General features: G+C 42.4%; 1 protein-coding gene across 1 annotated transcript in view; it reads left to right on the top strand.

The window, feature by feature from the left end:
• CHD7 (chromodomain helicase DNA binding protein 7) overlaps window positions 1–19,252 on the top strand; it is a 132,280-nt gene that overhangs the window by 892 nt on the left and 112,136 nt on the right. The window lies entirely within an intron of this gene.

The raw sequence follows: 19,252 nt of genomic DNA, 5'->3' as shown, positions 1-19,252 counted from the left end.
CGGCGGGGCCCGGCGCCGGCCGGGATGGCCGCGGGAGCGCTTCCCCCGCTGACCACGCTGACGGCTGCCGGCGGCCGCGGCGGCACAACAAGCGCTAACAAAGTGAGGGCGCTTCCCCGCCGCGCACGGCCCGGCCCGGCCCGGCGCGGCACCGCCCCGCCCGCCACCGCCGCCGCGCTCCCGGCACATGGGTCGGCGGGGCCGGGGCCGGGCCGCGGCGGGGGCACCCCCAGCGGAGGCCGGGCGGTGGGTGGCGGCGGGCGGCAGGAAGGCGGGCGGGGAGGGAGGAGGAGGAGGAGGAGGGAGGCGGGAGCACGAGGTGCCGCTCCGGCCGCCGGTGCGCGCGGCGGGGGGATCGTCCTGCCCCGGCGGCGGCGGCGGGAGGGGGCAGGGGCGGCCGGCGCTCTCCGGCGGCCGGAGAAGAAAGGGGAGCGGGGGAGGGAGGGGACGGGAAGGCAGGACGCTCCCTGAGCCAGCCGGAGCGGTGCCGGCGGACGTCGCATAATAGGGGTTTCACCCCGCCGGGCACCTCGCTCCGCCGGGGCGGCCCCGCCGCCGCCGCCGCGCACATGGGGTCGGGGCGCTCCCCCCTCCCCGCCCCGTTCCGGGCCATTTTGAGGGTGAGCGGAAAAAGGTGGTTCGAGGCCAAGCGGTCAGGGTGCGGGCCGGGCCGGGGCGGGCTGGGGGGCGGCCGCGGCGCGGTCGGCGGGACCGGGGGGGTGGGGGAACGGAGCGGAGCGGGGCCGGCGGCGGGCGCTGCGTGCGGGGCGGTGGGGAGCGGGCAGCGCGTGTGCACGCGTGTGCGTGTGTGTGTGTGCGTGTGCGGTGGCGGGGGGAGGGGGCAGGGTTGTTAGTGAGTCTCAGGGAGAAGGCGCTGCAGGCAATGAGCAGCCATCATTACATGGCATTCATTTATCCCGGTAGCGTTACATCAGGGGACGCGCTCCCACGCCGGGGGAGCCCCTCCGGGCGGGCCCCGCGCCACCGGACCGGCCTTCGCGGGTGGGTGTCCGGGGTGGGGGGGGGTCAGGGTGCCTGGGCAGGGGGTGGCTGCGGGGCAGGGGCTGGAAAGGGAGCCGGTTTCCCCGGCGCACTCGGACACCCCGCTCCGCCCGGGCTTAAACTAGTTGTTTTTTAAACAGACAATGGACAAAAGGAAAGTCGCGGTGCCCGGGAGTTCCCTCCCGCTGCCGGGGCCGCTCGGCGCCGCGCAACTCTCCCGCACTTACCCACTTCTGCCTTTGTTTTCGTTTGGGAAGGGGCTGAGCTGCCTTCCAACTACAGGAAAGGGCGATTTCTTTTCATTTGCGAGAAGGGGTTTGTTTTTTTTTTCCCCCCCCTCCTTTCCTTCTCCCCCCCCCCCCCCCCCCCCTCCCCCGCCCTAGCCATTTGGTCTTTCGTGGATTTTTGGCCCGGGGAATATCAGAATAACCGCGATGCGATAAGTTTGTTTCTGTGTCGATGTGCGTCTCGATTTTACTTTCATCAAAGCAGATCGCGAGCTGTGTTTATCCTAGAAGATGGCTTTCGGGAGAATGTGTTTGCCTTTTTTTTTTTTTTTTTTTTTTTCTTTTCTCATGGTATATGGGACTAGCGGAGATACAAACAAGCAAGTTGAACAAAAAATGTTTCTGTTCATTTCCTCACAGATCATCCATTCTAACGACGGCAAAAAAATCTTAATGACTATGACCTTAGCAGCATGGGTAGCTGATTTATCCCAATTATAAATCCCGTTAGTTTGCGGTAATGTGTGAGTATCAATATATAATTCATATTAAAAAGCATGATCGGTAATTATTAATTTTTTTTTTTTTTATAAAAGTTGAAATCCATCATTTTCCAATGAGAGTGCTGCATCTGTCGCTTGAAGTGTTTTTGTCTCGCTGTTGCACAACAGAGGCTCTCTAGTCTTTAACCTAAAATGGCAGCTTTAATTTGACTGGGGCCCATTCATTGACAATGATAATAAAAAGGCTGAAAGCTAAATGTAGCTGGATGCTTGGGGCACGTTTGCAGAACTCTCCTTTCCATTGCTAGGCACTGCTAAGAGAGGAACTTCGAAGTTCTCTAGTTTCTATCCTGAAAGTTTCCAACACGTTTTTTTTTTTCCCATTAAAAAAAAAAAAAAGAAAAAAATCGGTTACTCTGCATAAAACACATTCTAGACGGCAGGGTTGCTGACAAACTTAACGGTGAGGAGATAGAGAGGGCTTCTTCCGAGAGCTCTGCCTTTTTAACAGAAGCGGAAAAATTCTAGTAATGCCTTTTAAAATAAGATGCAGTCTGGGGGAAAATTAACCATTTGTTTCTGAGGTTTGTAACAGGTGATTAGAACAATTACATTCTTTACGTTTTCCTATCTCCAGCTACTAAAAGCGGGGATGTTGCTTGTTTCCTCTTGTTTGGTGTTGTAAATGTGCTCAGGGTTTCGCAGAGATCCTTTTGATAGTGTGCTATTTTCCTCTAGGATAAAACCACAACTGCTTGGAAAAAGTAATTATTTTTTGTGTGAGACATCATTTGAAGTTTGAAACAGTTTTACAAAACAAAATTTTCCCTACTATAGCACTGGAAAATGCTTCAGATTCACGCATCCCCTGTTCTGCCTTTCTGTTAACGTAAACTGCTTATTTTCAGTCTCTTTTTGAGCTTTTTTTTTAATAAGAAATATCTAAAGATTATTATGAAAGCTGTAGAACGCACTCTTAGAAGAGCATTAAATGCTTGCGATTGCAAGTTTAACTGAATTAGTGATTCACTGATACTAATTGGATAATCGTATTTGACCAAATATCTTACTAAATATTTAACAATGTAAGGATATTTCTGTTATTACTTGTAAATCCTGGTTAGGTTATTTAAACAGTGGAAAAAAACTTGATCAGATTTGAAACCCAAAATGATTTTATTGCCTCTTCAGTAATTAAGGAAAGTTTTGATCATAGGTAAAGATCACGCAGTCCTTTTAGGAAAATAACAAGTTCTAAGGATGTAGTGTAAAAATATCAGTCAAAATGAGGTATAGTGGAATGCTCTCTATTGCATCAAAACTCTGTTCCGTGGTGGGAGATTTGAGTTGTAACCATTTTCTTTTGAATCTGGTTAATGCGGAAACCTGAAGAGTTAGGTCAAAGGAGCACCGTAAAGACTTCCCAGTCCACGTAGAGGGGTCGGTTAACCGGAGTGTAGCCTTTTTCACGCGAGTTATTTGCTGGTTTGCACTGAAAAGCTTTTGATGAACGGCCACGGTATTTCCCATTAATAGGACTTTGTAAGACGTGAAACGAGTTATTCGCGAGCAAAGGCGAAACAAGCCGATAGCGAAGCTGAAGAAAGCACACCGAGGACGGGGATGTGCTGCTCGACCCGGGCTTGGGGCGGGTGGCCCCTCGGCGTCGGCGGGCCCGTCCCGTCCTGGGGCGGAGGGGGGCTGCGGGCAAGGTCTCTGCCCCGCGCCCGGCCGCTGGGCGGGCAGGACGTGGCCTAGGCCCTTTGCCGGAGGAGAACCTGCGGTGTGAGAATGCAGCACCGCTTTAAAACCTTAACAAACAAACGAAACCAACCCGGGCGTGATTTTCTGTAAAGGTGGAAGGCCCGAGTAATAGGAACTTCGCAGGTTTTCAAAGAGCTGCTGAAATCTCGCAGGGAGACTCTGTGGTTTGCCATGTCCACGGCATCCTATAGCAGCTGGCTGTTCGGTTTTTTGCTTTGTTTTTAGCGTGTGGCGTGATACATAAGGGTTGTTAAGGTGGGAGGAGGAGGAAAAAAGTAACCAGAAAGGGAGAGGGTGGAAATAAACACATTGCCTTAAATCCTGTGCCTTAACTCTCTCCCTTATTTCCCATTCATCTTATTTTTACATTAATTTGCAGAGGGGAAAGCTTTTAGAATCCTGCTGGTTGGTATTTACTCTCGTGAATCTAGCGTTATTCAAATAAATTTGCGTGGCTAGCAAGGATACAGGCAACTGTGTGACAAGTTGTGTGTGTCTGAACACCCCCCTTCCCCCAGTTCTCTTAAATCCTGACTTCCAAACCCTTTTGTATTTGTCTGCTATGAACAGATCACTAACTGCTCAGATTTATGAGCTGGTTAACTGATGCCCATAAGTAACACGGGTGATACTTTTATGTTACTTTTATGTTCCCTGTATACATGAGCAAACTGCAAATTTTAGTAAATAATTAAACTGTCTTTTTTACAAATGAGTCTTTTGTGCGTAGGTGAGGCTTTAGATTTCACTTTTCTAGCAGAAAAGTTACTGTATTAATTTACTGTATCTATTTAGCTTCATCATTAAGGCAGACCTTAACTTCATCGCTTCTCATCATTTATATTTCTGTGAATAGCTTGCTTGCATAAATACAAACCACTGGATTTTTATGGAAGAAAGTCTCAAATGTTGTCCATATTTTGGCAGCGATAAAAAGGCAAAGGGAAGCTCCAAGTATAATTTATTTTTAGAGCTCTTTCAGAGGAAGGAGTGAGGTACAATATGCAGAAACTTCCTACGTTTTTGTTAGGATTCTGTCAAGATACTGAAACCTGATGGAAGAGTTTTCCTCTTGACTCCTTTCCGCCTGCAGAATCTAACTGTAACTTTCAGTGGTTCGTATCTTACCTGAGATCAGCGGTTGTGGAAATACCACATCGTAGTTGCACACTAAAATTCTTACTTGGAAAATGAGGTTGGAAGGCATGATACAAAAAACAAAAAGGAGGCTGTGACCTAAAGGACACATTCCAAGCGCCTGAATATGACAACAAAGCTCTTAAGGATATTCTTAAGTATACAAAAGCTGATTAGCTCTTAGCTTCCAACATTGTGACTTTTCAAAGATGTAAACGTGCACCTAGAAGAAGCCAAGTCAAAACCAAGGGTCTTCGTGCTGTTGGGTTCTCTTGTTTCATGAATGCTGCTCAGTAGCGGTTTCTAAACATCCTGATTATTTTGCTGCTGTTGGGCTAAATGCATTCTCCTTTAAAAAGAAAAAAAAAAAGAGAGATACTAATTAATTTAACCATTTTCATTTAAGAGTTGAAATTCAGTAAAAGACTGCTAATTATCAAATAAGCTACTGTCTTCCTAGAGCATTGTAACACATGACTTTGAAAGCTTATTGGCATATAGGAACTAACCAGAAGCCCTTGCTGGCATGATGTAGGGCTCGCTTTGCTTTGTAGTGACCTATATAGCTATTTTGGGTGTGGTTTTGCTTGGCTTTCATGGGAGCTGTGTCCAACCTTCCTCTGACATAGACAATTGCTGTGACGAGAGGGCCTTGAGGGGAATGGTGGGGAATAAATAACTTCGAGAATCAATTGTCTGGAAAAAGTCATTGCAGCCAAAATGTCTGCCTTCTTCCTAATGGTTCTGAGAGGAAAATTAAATTTCACGTATACGGTCCTGATCCTAGAGGTTATTCTGTTCAGGCTCCATTTAAATATGGGCTGGTAATCATAACGAGCAGTGCAGCAACTTACCTGCCTGGGGGTAGCTGGCGTGTGGAGAATCCAGTGCTGAATAGTTTTGGAAGCGCTTTAATTTTAATGTCCTTGAGCCACTTTTAAAGCCATTCGGTTGAGCTTTCTGTTTACTGCTAGAACTTCAACAGGTAGCTGGCTTTAAAATTTCTTCTTAGGGATTTTTGAAAGAAATTGGCCTACCCCACAGTTTATTTTGACTTCCATCTACAAAGTAAGCATCACTTCTTAAAGTGTTATGGAGGTGTACATCAGATGTACAAAGTATGATTTCTATTATGCAGCAAAACCAGTCCTGCTCTGAAATCTAAACGTTTTATTTCTTTCTATTTCTCTTTCCTGCCCCCTCCCCCCCAGCTTTCACATAGATTTTCCTTCGTTTTCATATTGTGCCTTTCTTTCCTGTTGGGTTTTTAATCTTCTTTCCAATTTATATTGCTCTTTGTTTGCTCAGCAGAGTTGCATTTTCTTGCCAGTCTCGGATAATTAGGATATGTTGCAAAATAAACATGCGTTTCAACTCCTAATAATACTGCTTTCTACCCAAAGCACGGAGGGTGCTTTTGTCGGTGTGGGAAGAGTTCGCTGGCTGCACCAGCGCCTGATGAAGTCTCACGTTAGACCTTGGGCGCTGCCTGGCAAGGGGGGTGGTCGGCAGCGGGGAGCCAGAGCCGGGGGCCGCGTGGGTGCTGCAGCCTGCCGGCAACTTTCTGGCGGTTCTTCATGACCCTTTGAGTAGGAGAGGCCTCTTGTCATTTCAAGTTTTGTTTTCATGAAACTGATGTTCCCCCATCATTTAATAGTTAAGAAATACAGCTGCAATAGCTTCTCTTGCTCTATGCGTGGAGTAGTGGGGAGTGGGGAGAGTCGAGTCCCATCACACTTCACGTGAAATGGGCTGTTGTGGGATATCCCTTTCCAAACAGAGAAATTTGGGGCGTGGGGAGCAGCTCCTGTGGGGGATTGTGATGTTTTTGAAAGAGTAGGGAAGGTTTGGAGACCAAGAGCTATGTGACCAGTGCTAAAGCAGATCAGAACCCAGAGCAAGTCGAAGGAAGAGTTTAATAAAGGCACTTTTGTCCTGGATCTTAAAATAGGAAGCCTGTGGATTTATTTACAGGGTAAACAGGATTTATTAAATGGGTAGTCTCTAGGTGTGAAGGAATACCGGTCATTCTTTGAGAGAGGATTTAGGGGAAAAACTTAACTAAAACTGAACTGAAAGCTGGAATTTTAGAAGTTTAGAGATCAGTGATAGGACAAAATAAGGAGAAAAAGTCTTCATCAGAGAAAGCATTGGGGTAGTGCTGTTCCAGGAGAAATGTGAAACAAGCCCTTACGTGAGAGGAATGGAGAAATTCAGTTAAAGTCTTCAGTATTAACAGCTTGGGTGAGCTAGTAAGTGGGAAGTCTGAGTTGATGATAACTTATTGTAAGAAAATATTCCTTGCTTCAGAGAGGATTCATCGATGTAGTCGTTGAGATTGAAATCCAAAGCTGAAATGTTACTCTGTAAAATGTCTTACAGGAAAGTGCGTGTCAGTCTGGACTGTAGAGAATAGCAGTTTAGTATTTCTTTGAGCTGAAAATAAGACAGCCAGAAAGGAGATACAACTGACTTTGTTTTTAATGGTTGATAGGAGGATTAAAGAAGGGAGGGTAATGATGAGGCCAACAGATGTTCAAAAATTGCTCTGATAAGGCTGAGATAAAATTGTATGTAGGTGAGAGACTGGTGGACTTTCAAGGATGCATCTTAATTAGTCGTTTAGGGTATAACAAATGTTTTCAAAACCTTACCTATTCCTTAGGGTAGGAGAGCATATCTGAAGTCCAGAAACCTGGCATCCCAGGTAACTTGCTGCTTTTAGTTCTATATTTGAATGTGCGTTGTTTGTTCACGTGGGATCAGTAATACCTAAACAACCATAACTGCGGTTAGTAGCTTCAAATAAGATTTAAGAATATGATTTTTTTTTTTGTCTCGACTGTCTGGTATATATCTGGGCAAGTCCTGCAGCTTTTTGAGGATGTGCTCTGGTTTGCACTGCTGTTGGACTGGAGTAGCTGCTTGTTGGATTTGGTGGTTTATTGCAAGGCAAAAAGCAGGCAGGGCGTCATCTCTGGTTCTTGGTTTGAGAGGTACTTGGACTATGTTGCTAGTTCCTGGGAAGATCTTGCAGACTTCACAGGGTGGTATGGTCACGTCAGGATGGCTTAAACGATGGCCCTGTGCTATTGTAGCCATTGCTTGTGTGAGTTCAGAGATTCCTTTAAACTGTGATGGGGGGGGACTCTCGCTAAGAGTACAATTCTTGCCTCAAGTTGTTTTAACCATGAAGAATTAAACTGAGAGTTTATAGTGAGCAGTTTAATATCTCTCTTGATTTAGGAAGGAATCATTCAGAAAGTGAGTTAAATAGGGGTTTCTGGACTGCCTCAGGAGGTAAGTCTGGGAGAGACCTGCTAAGTAATTCGGTTTATTTATCAGTACCGTTATGAGGTGTCTGCTGTCCTGTGCATTCACTCGGCTCGTGAAGGAGGTACAGCCTTATTCATCCTCAGTTTAATCATAATTCTTTCATCGTGGGGAAGTGAATAAGCAGGCTTCAGCTTCACTTCCCCCCTCTTTCTCTCTTGATCTCTGCAAAGGTACGTTGTCATTTTCATTTGTTTGGGTTTTTTTTTTTCGTACAGAAGTAAGTGAAGGCAGTTACGTGATTCTTTAATTCCACTGTAACCTTATCAGAGGTTACCAAAAAAATTGCATCAGTTCCACCTGCATTTTGCCTTTACTACAGTTCTGCAGTAATCCCCAGCCCATGCTGCCTTTCTTCACAGAAGTGACTCTTAGTGAATGTACTTTCGTATTTTAAACAGGATTTGAACTTTGTGGCAGCCATGCAGAAGGAAGGAATCATAGAAATGGTGTGGCTCTTGGAAGAATCAGCTTGTTAAAGGCAGCGCTAGAACAGAAACAGGCTTTCCAACTTACCTAAGTTGGTAATTGTTGTAGTAGGTAGTCTTAGAAGTCGAGCGTGTTAGATGTTGCACTGAAACTAAAAAAAAAAAAAAAAAAGTCGTCAAGGGGGCTGTTTTTGTGTGGCTTTTCACTTATGGTTCGATTTAGAGAAATGCTATGGTTAAGGTGACTGGGTTCTTGAATGGCTGTTTCTCAAGGCAATGAGCTAATGCTTCGCACCCCTGCTCCTCCCTGCCCAAACCAATGATTACTTCATTTTGGAGTGTTAAAACAGAAAACCTTGTCTGCAAAAAAGATGGCAGGTGAAAGGAATTGCTTTCATTGCAGTTATTTACAAGATTAATCTCCTTGATCTATTTCTCTCCTTCGACCACTGGTCCCCTTTCCCTGCTCCCTCCCCCAAAAGAAAGGAAACCGGGATGCCTGCCTTTCTGCCACCTCTCTAGGTGAAGGATGGTCAGTCAGCCTTTGGCTTGTCAGCGGTTCATGTGCGATTCCCCCGCTGAGATTGTCGCATGACTAGCGGCACAACTGGACTGCGCAGTATGGGGATGGTTGGGCAATGTGAATTTTTGCTGTGGGAAGAACTACACTCGTAGGGGCTCTTGGAGGCGGATATTACAGAGCCAGCTGGGATGCAGGCTGCATGCCCGATCTTATCCCCCGGTGGGGCTTCTAGGATCTGCTGCTGTCTTCCTTTGTGGCTCTGTCTCTATGGCACTCGGAGATTCGTGGTGTGCTCTGTGGCTGCCCAACATTAAGATTTTTGGTAGGCAGCTGGTAGAGTCAGGAAGGCTGAAAAACCCTTGTCTAATTTGATAAGGTGTAACGATGGTGGTGTTTTGGGGCAGGGTGCTTTTTCTCTTCAGTGCATACTGAAATGAGTTGTTTCTGTTTTGAGGTGCCTCCAGGTAGGCAATGAATTTGAATAGCAAGATAAGGACTCCAGCAGCTGAGCTGTCCCGTTTGCTGTTGTCATCAATTCAGTTTGGCTGTGGGAGTGATATATTTGATACATGTTCACTTTTTGCTTCTCGAGTGAAATGGCACATCACAGTAGGCAGTCCATCACAGAACGCGGCAGATCGATCCATGGAGAGAAATCATTGGGCAGAAAACCTGGGGACTAGGCACCTAGAGCACATTGTCACTTGCCTGTGGTACAACACCTTGCAACTCGTTGGCTCGACTGCCTCCCTCCAGATTCTTTCTCTGAGGCAAGTCAGCCTTCCCTTAATAGGTTTATTTGGCTACTGGTGACAAGTTCAGGAGAAAAGGCAAACTTCTTGCTGTTTTCTCCGTATCAGAAATACTTGTAGCTTTTCTCCATCATAATGCTTATTGAGATTGGTGATCACTTTCCCAGGGCTTTTTTTTTTTTTTTTTAAAAAAAAAAAAGCTATGATGAAATCTGCCAAGCTTTCTTTACCCTCCTCTTCTAATTGACTTATCTTTATCTTGCTATTATGTTTGTAAGAACTTTTTTTTTCCCCCTACTGGAGTATTATACTTAAATCTGTGTAAGAATATGTATTATTATATTTTTTGTAGAATAAATTTTTTGTAGCTCTGAAGATAGCTGAAAGCTATTGAATGTCGTCTTGTGTTCCATCTAATCGTTTGTAAGTCAGGGTATGGTCTGAGAAATGCAGTGAGCTAATTTAACCGGACATTGTTCTGAAAGGAGAAGTTTCCTCTCTGCCTTTGTCCCCCTGCACCCTTCCTCCCAACCGCATGGCTCTGCTACTTTGTTATAGCAGCAGTGCTTGTCAGGTCCTTCTGTGAACCACTTTAGTTCACTAAAATGGCAGAAAAATAACTCTGTAAAATGGAGAGCATTTTGCTGTTGTAATGAATCAAACTGGCTCATAAAAGGATCTGATGAACACCAGAGCTGGTACTAAGGACGAGGGGGGCCATGGCTTGGAGAGCAGCAAGCCCTTTTCATCTTTTCATTTTGGTGGCAGTGAGCAAGTGGATTGGATCAGTTGCCTGGGAACCTTCATGGGAGAAATAGAAATAGAGTAATCATCTGTGAAGCAAAGGATACCAAAAGAAAAACGTGCTGGCCTGAGTTCAAATTGATATTAAAATTTGTTTATTCTAGTGATGGTATGGATTGCATGCTATAAACAGTTTGTTAGAATTAATAATCCACTGCCCAGAAATCACTTTTCCTCTTGAGCTAGGAGAACAAAAGCCTTGAAGATTTACTAATGCATAAATGGCTTGTCTGATATTTCAAATCTAAAGTATTTAATCTTTAAAACAATTTCTTCACAAGAAAGTACGTTGCTCTGGGGAGGTGTGTGATTCTTTTTTGTTTGCAAGCTTGAAGTTCTCCATTAGGTTCATCAACCTTCTGGGTCAATTTGTATGTTTCAAATTTTATCAAATCAGTGTTTAATTCACTGGATTCAGTTAGAGTTTTATCCCAAATATCTGCATTATTCCTGTTAGTTTGAGATGGTATGAGAGCTCTTGGTCATAGTAGATGGCTAAGACTGTTACTTCCTGTCATAGTCCAAAGCTTTCTCATAGCAAAATGCACACAGTCTTATTTGTTTAAAATTGTTGAAAGAATTACATTGCAAGTAAAATAACATGCTGCATAGTTACTCCTGTAATATTATACTCTTGCTGTTCTCCAGACAGAGAAATGGGCAGTTTACACTGTGTAGCTCAGCAGAGGGATGAACACCTTACAAAAAATCAGGGATTCTGACTGTAGCTCCTGCTCAAGCCACCTGCCAGCTTGAGGTGACTCTTTCAGTGTAACAGGAATGCAGCATAAGAAACTGCTTGCTTTCTGAAGAGCCCTGGTTATTTTGTGAAATTATTTGTGTAAACTGCCTGCAGTGTGACAGAAAGGGGCTTCTTAGCAGGTGGAAGAGTGGAATCTCATGCTTTCCTTCCTGTTTTTCTCAAGATTTGGGCAATTTTATGTGCCTTAATGGAAGGTAAACACTTGCCATAGCTATAAAAAAAAAAAAAAACCCAATGTAGTGCACCATCTAGATTCCTCTCTTCAGGTTTTACATCTAAAAAATTCCCTTTCAGGAGCTACAGGGGATGGCGGGAGGAGCAGGAGAGGGGACTTACAAATTCTATCTCAAGGCACCGAGGATATTGCAAGCTGCTTTTGGTAAAAACTGTGTGAGGACTGGTGGCCCTGACTAGCTGTGTGTGTGTGTGTGTGTGTTCAGGGTGAATATTGTAGTTACTAAAAGCAGCTTGTTTACATTAGGAACTGTATGTGCTAGCTCTAATGGGCTTTAGGAAGCCCAAAGCACAGCTGTAAAACATCTGTCTCTGGAACCAGATCTTGTCTGTCTGATGAATTTTTGTCCTGCATTTCATGTTCAGATTTAAAAAAGAAATAAAACTTTTTTTTTTAATAGAAAAGTTCTTAGCTGTCCTGCTTGAAGACTGTTTTATACTTGAAGGGCTATCATGCTGTTGTCTTGAACGCAGAACTTAAAATAGTGACTCAGTATAAACTTAACTCCACTTCCTCTTTAATCTGATCATCTTGCTTGCTATATGACCTTATAACACCGTAATTTAAAGGCTGCTTATTCCAGTGGATTAAATTTGGAGGTGTCTGGAGTGGTGGGCATTGCTACAGGAAGGGCTTAAGAGGAACTGAGAAACAGTGTTGCCTCAAAAAAAAAAGGGGAGGGGGATAAATAGGAGCAGTGGGGGTATTTTCCCACTTGCTGATGCTGACTGTTGCTGATGTGTGGTCTGTGCCATAGCGCGAGGCTTGCTGAAAGGTCAGGAGGAGTTCTGAGCACATAGTTCAGCTGTACCGTAAGAAAAAGGACATTCATTTCCAGTGAGTGAATCTGATGCTCCTTGTCTCAGTTACGCGTGGAAGTAATAGAAGGCAAAATACCTGTTTAGTGCATGCATCTCCGAGTGTTTGGATGGTTTTTATTCTTTTCAAGGCTAGTGGCCTCAGCAGGTGGTTGGAAGCCAGGAACCCGAGTGCTCTTCCAAACTGGTATACCAGGTTCATAATGATGTGTTTTGAGGTCTGCCATATTGGGGTTTGTAATAGTTGCTGTTTACCTAGCAGGTCTCATCAGATGATCTTGGTTCTTTACCAAGTGTTAATTTTGCCTTGCTACTGCTCTCGTGAAGTAGATAAATACTATCCTTAAAAGCAGACTTGATCTGATATTTAGCACTTGAAAAAAGTCCGTTTTAAGTGTTTAGAATCTGTGTCTGAATAGCCTGCTATTTTTCAGAATTTACATCTTCTTCCTTTAAATGTTTTTCTTAGGAGTAAATTCTAAACAGTTATATTTTCTGTATTGAGTTTAGGGACTATAAGCTTCCCCCTTGTCCTGCACAGTTTCCTGAATAAGCTCTGCCAAATAGTCTGTGATTATTGTAAGTTGAGCTTAGGTTTAGGAGTAGAAAGAGTTTAGATAATAGCTATTCTATGCTATGTTATTAGCCATTTTGACTCACGTTTTCTGTGAGGTTTTTCTTCCATCTCAAGTCAAGTATTTAACTTGACTGCACTAAACCACAACCGAACAATCTCTTTGAAGAACTGCGTGGTTCCAAGCAAGGGTATGTAATTTGTTCGGTGTGATCTGGGGATTATGGCGAGTTTTACTGTACCTGTGAAAACCTTGATCGTTACGAGTCCTTGAAAATAAACCATTGGCTTGTGCTGCCTTGTGTCTGTGGAGGTTTAGCAGAAGGCCTGTTCTGCACTGGGCGTACGCTGCTATCTTCAAGCTTGGGCTGTGCTCAACATAGAGTGGCAGCAGCACCTTTCTTGTACTGGAGGAAGCAGGCGTAGGCTGGAAGGTGCAAAGAGGCAGAGTTCTTCCATTGCTTACAACATCAACCGCCGTGTCTTCTGTATCTGTCGGGGGAAAACTTCGTACCCCTAATTTAGGAGGCAGGCATTGCCCCCACTTTATAGGTAATAGAGAGGGTTTGCTTTCAGCAGCTAAGACGTTGCACAGTGACTTGTGGATTGGAGCTGAGGATTGAATTCAGTCTTCCAGTAATTCCTTTAAGTGCTTAACCTAAATATGTTGTAGTTATTTTAAGTACCTTTTTATAACAATAGTAAAGCTTCAGGCCAGTGCTCTGGGCTGATATTATCTCTTACAACTGCTGTTTAAATCAGAAAAAGTACGAATATTTTAATTTTTTCACCACTTAGTGTTGTTTTTAATTCTTTCTCCTTCAAATGTGAAAAAATGTTTTTAATACAAGTTCAGTATTCCTAAAATTTCAATGTATAACACAACTTTGTTTTGAGTTATTCCCAAACTGAACTTAAAAACCACTGCAGATACTGAGTAGCATTCACAGAAGTACTGCTTGTGCTGCAGTACTTAGTATTGTCAGCATTTCTGTAACTATCCTTATCCATATCCACCCCCTTTTTTTTTCTTTTTTTTTTTTTTACTCCCTCCCTGATCATAAACTCTCTTTGAATTTTTTGTTGTTGAAATAGGGTAATCTTGTATACAGGAATTGTAGAATTTCAGCAGAGTCTGATACTATTTTGGGTGTCCTTGTCTCATTCGTGCTGTGGTCCTCTCAAACGTTGTAATCTCACTTGCATTCTTGAAGTACTGATAACATGGACTGAAATACAGTTTTTTCATGAAAGGAAGGTGAAATGATATACTGGAAACTGTGTATTATCGAAGTAGCATATTTGCCAAGAGCTATTAAAACCGTGTTACAAATATGATCTTGCTTTTTTAGTACCAGAGAATAGCTCTGCCAGTTGAGACCAGAGCTGTCTCATCCAAAATCCTATTTCACAGTGACCGTGGCAGAGGCTATCCAGAAACAGAGCAAGCCCCTTAGCCTCCACAACTCTGCAGCTCAGAATTACCTCGGAAAAAGTGATAGGTAACACTTAATGAATTTTTCTTGCATGAATTCATCTAGCCTTTTCTTGGTCTGTGTAAACTCTTGGCTACCATTGGGACCATGGCAATGAGTTCTGCAGCTTAAGTACACATTGTATGAAGAACTGCTTCCTTTTATTTGTTTTATTTTGAACATACCACCTGCTAGTTTTGTTTGATGTTCTCTAGTTTCCTTGTTAAAAGAAAAAGGGAACAATGGTTCACTACTTACCTGCTCCACGTGGCTCCTGATTTCATAGACTCTCTTATTCTCTCCCTGGTTGTCCCTTCTCGAGGCTGGAGTTTCTGAAGGGTGTTCAAATGCCTGTCCCTTTGGTCCTTCAGTAATTTTATTATTGGAGGTGGGCAGAGCAAACACTGGCACTGCAGCAAGATATGGGTACCTCGTAGACTTGTGCATCTCATCTCTCGTACCATTCTGGTTGTTGTTTTTTTTTTTTTCTTCTTAAATATGCTTAGCATTCTGTTTACTTTTCTGATCAATCTTGTCTTCCTAGATCCATTTATTCTAGCTCCCAAATCTCTTTCTTGACAATGAGGTAATTGGCCAGAGCTCAGTAAAATGTATGTGAAACAGTTGGATTGTATTTTCTCAGGTGCATTGCCTTCTATTTGCCTACACTGAATCTCATCTGCATTTTATTACACCTTCACTGGGTACGATGAAGGTCTGCTGCTTCCTGCATAGTTGATTTTCATTTTCAGCAAAATGAACTTGTTAATATTATCAGCAAACTCACTTCAAGGCTCACCACCTGTTTCTAGATCTTCTATGTGCATGCTAAACAGCACAGGTCTGGAAGAGAGTCAGATGATGTTTCCTAACATTTTTTTCCAGTTTTGAACTGGTTACCTATCCATGTGAAGACCTTCCCGCTTTTGCTGTTGCAGCTTAGTTTCTTTAGGAACCGTTGGTGGAGGACCTTTGTTCAGTAGCAGCTGGCATGTGTTTTGGTCATCCAAGCTGGCTCCGACCCTGACGACTTATCAATTGCTTCAAAGAATTCTCATGTATTAGTAAGACGGGACTTTTCTCGGGAAAGCATCAATGTTGCTTTCGTAGTCTGTACTTAGCTTCGTGCCTATGGACATTGTTTCTTATATCTTCTACTTATTTGCCATGCTGAGATGTTGGGCTTGCTGGTCTGAAGTTCTTGACTGTCTAAAGGTGTGACCACCTTTCAAAATTGATGCACTATTGACATGAAAGCAGTGTTTGACACCAAGATGATACGTGGTATAGTGGATCGATAGGCTATTTTATCCTTCAGCTTATCAGAACTCTTGGGTGAATACCATCTTGCTTTGGTAACTTGCTACTGTTTGCTTTGGTTTGACCAAAACTACCTCTGAGGCTTTATGCGACAAAAAAGATGACACCCTCCCTTAGCTTCTCCAATGACAGTAGATTGAAAAAACTTCAATTTTTGTTTATTTTCTTGGACTATTTCTTTCATATCTTGGTTATATGTTAGCCCAGTGGATTGCCTAGCAGGCTTCGTGTACCTGGCATTTGTGAAAGGACCTTTTATTACTTTGCCCCTTTATGAACATACCTTTTGTTTGCAATTTTACTTGCTAGTTCTTTTTTTCTGATTTATTCCCCTCTTGATGAAAAATGTTCTCACTGATAGCCTCCCCAGCTTGTGGTTTGGCTGTGATGAATTTTTTTTTTTCTCAGGTCTCTGCATTTTCAATATAATATTTTGTCTGCAAACGTTTTGTCCAACTGTCTCATTTTGTTACTCTTACCAAGCTTCCGCATTGTCATGCATTTTTCTCTTTGAAAGTAAGCATGCTCTCCAATAATGCATTTTTGTTGGTGTTGCTTTTTAAGGAAAGCTAAACTTAAATATATTTAATGGATTTCATTAGCAGTAGCTGTGAGTCATGGTATAGTCAAGTCAAATATGACATAGACAAATCTGAATGTAATATAATTTGTTGGATGTTGAAATAGTCCATAATCTAGTTAAAATGCAGCAGTGTGGCCCTGTGTGCTTCACTGTAACTTCGGAGAAGTTGGTTGATAAATATGGTTTATATGCTTTTATAGCCTGTTTTCTTCTTGCCTGCAAACCAGTCACCTTACCAAGTTGTACAAGTGGCATGGAAATTTATTCTGAATGCCACTGATTTATTTAAGAGTGAGATAAAGTATGTGACTGTGTCCTTCTGTTATAATTCCCCGTCAATTGTAAATTGATGCATTTCTTCAAATACACAGTATAAAACAGTATTACAATCAAGCTGTAGTTATCATGGGAACTATAACTTTGACTTTTCTTTTTCTTGGCTTCCTATGTGAAAAACTGTACTGTAGTATATTATTTAATTGTTTAGTACTGAGGTCTCTCTGTTTTATCGTAGTATGTGACATGCTACAGTACCACTCTGTATAAAAACCTTTGGTGCTTGAAGCAGTGATGGAACAGTAAGAGTTTATTCATGTCTTCATGTATAGATATGCGAGTACCATATTTAGAAAAACATTAGCACAAATAACCACTTCGTACTGGGTTTTTTCTGAGAATTATGTTGCTTTGCTTAGCTGAGAAGTACTTGGAAAGTATTAAGTCTGTAAATCTAAAGTCATAGGCATCAACTGTTACTTCTGTATTTCGTTTGATAATTTCTGTTAGAGAAGAAGCTATCCTGAAAGTTACTTAGACTTTCAAAGTAGTCTGTAATATGCACTCATGCGGTATTTCAGCATAAGCAACTGAATTTGGGAGGGTTTTACACTTCAGTAATGGAAAAAATGTTTGCTGTATAAAGATTGTGAAATATTTGAGACCCTGTAGTCATGAAAGTAGGCAAACTGATTTTATAAAGGAGGAGCAATTGCATTTTCAAAATGGATGCTCTGAAAGGTGGCAAGTATGAGTTCATAACACTTAGAAATAAACAGAATTTTAAGAGAGATCTTACAAAATTATTTTGTTTTTTCCTACCAAGAATGCAGGTGTCATGAAAGGCTCATGCCCGTTCAAATTGTTGAGGAGTCACGGTTGTGCTTTGATAAGTTAATTTTTAAACTTTCTCATGAAACCTACTTCAGCTTCTAGATAGCGTGCCATACGTACAAGATAAGCTCATCAGTTGTTTTGTTTTCGTAAAATAAGTTAAATTGCAATCAATGTGCTTACGGGTAAATTTGTTGAGGGTAACAGGGAAAGAAACTATAAAAGTATAGGTTTTTGGTTTAAGAAAGAACTTAAAGGAATTCTAGGATGGGGTTGTTTCTTAGTTCAAATAATACTAGCAAAGCACCCAGAAGAAAGTGGAGGAGTGGTTTTCTGTCTGCAGAGTAAAGGTTGGTAACAAAATTTGAAGTAACAAGGGTTGAAACTAATCCAGCCTAGATACAATCAAAAGCAGCCTGTTGCGAGATGGTAAATTCTCTTAGGTGGTGTTTAATGAGGGGTGCTCTTGCCATTTTTTGTATCTCTTCCTGAACGAATGCATTTTGAACTTCTCCTCCAAAGTAACTTTCATGAAGAATAGGGGGGAAATCTGGAATTGGTTTGTTTAAAAGCTGCATAGTTGTTGTACATTAGTACAATGTATCTCTGCTATTGGAAGATCACAAGCTACCAGTCATTTAGTGCCCAGGTTCAATAGGGGGGCTTTTGTAGGCTGATTTATTAGAATACATTGCTTATAGGCTTGTTTAAAAGTGTCACTAGCAAATTTGATATGAAAAAATGGCATGAAGACAGTTGGAGAAGACTTTGTCATGGTTTATGAAGAGCTGATAAACAAAACGAGGTGCTGTAATGCTGTCGTTTCCTCCCTTAACCTCCTTGTCCCCCATCCGCCCCAGGCACATGGGATTTTGAAAGTGGCATTGGGAGGGGGAAGTAGGTCTTAATCTAGTAGCATGAACAAAGCTATGGATTATAGGTATCTGCTCCAGTTTCTGCAATCCTTGTCGAAGGCATATATCACTTTTTTTCCCCCCATCCCCCAGCAATAAGGCAATATCTTTTTGGGGCTTTTAAAAAGCTGTGCTCCATCAAGTACATTCTTAACAAAGACCTCTAAGTAGCTGGGTACTGCACCACAAATGACAATTACTCGTTAAATTGTAACTTGGAATTGCTGAAAATCGAGACAACTGTGTATTAGGTTTCTTTATTTTAAACTATGTTAGAAGCTCAGTATTTTAAGTCTGAAATACGCAAAAGGTATCAATCTAAAAGGCAGGACAGCCTTTCTGCAGGCCAAATAAGTCTTTCAGATAAGTTTGGTGTTGATTTAATGATCTTATTTATATTATCTTATTTTTAATTTAAAAGGCATATGTGTTGATGAGTGAAATCATGTGCTTTGGGTTCCATGTCCCTGTTTTAGAAGATCTATGGAGCAGTTATGCATTAGCAGAATAGAGTCCCAACGTAGGGTTTGTTGTAAGATAAAATCAAAACTGACTCTTTGACAGTAAGTTGTCAGTTTTCCTTGCTTTTTCAAAGGCTTGGATACATATTTGTTTCTTCTGGTCTACCCTGAAGTTTAACAGGGTGGTAGGGCTTATCCAGAGTTAACTAAAACAGCAAGCTTTTGGAAATTTTATGTGGAAAGTACTTAAAAATGTTCATAGAGACAGACTATCCTACTGTGGTTCTGATGCCTCCTTTTCCCTCTGTATGATTATTGATCTGAATCAGACACACACGTGATGGACACATTTGCCTCATTTTCTTATTAATGAGATAGATAAGGATAAGTGGAAGAAAACAAATTACTTGTTTCTGTTTAAGCACAGTTTTTGCATGGTTAAGTATGATGCTTTTTCCTTCCTCTATTCTTCCCTTTTTACCCTTCTATGTCTACAAAAGAAATAGTCGAACTACCAGTTACGTGG

The sequence above is a fragment of the Calonectris borealis genome, chromosome 2 (genome assembly GCF_964195595.1).
Source record: "Calonectris borealis chromosome 2, bCalBor7.hap1.2, whole genome shotgun sequence".
Lineage (NCBI taxonomy): Eukaryota > Metazoa > Chordata > Aves > Procellariiformes > Procellariidae > Calonectris > Calonectris borealis.
Note: the sequence above shows the minus strand (reverse complement) of the source record. Positions and strands in the feature narration are given on the sequence as shown.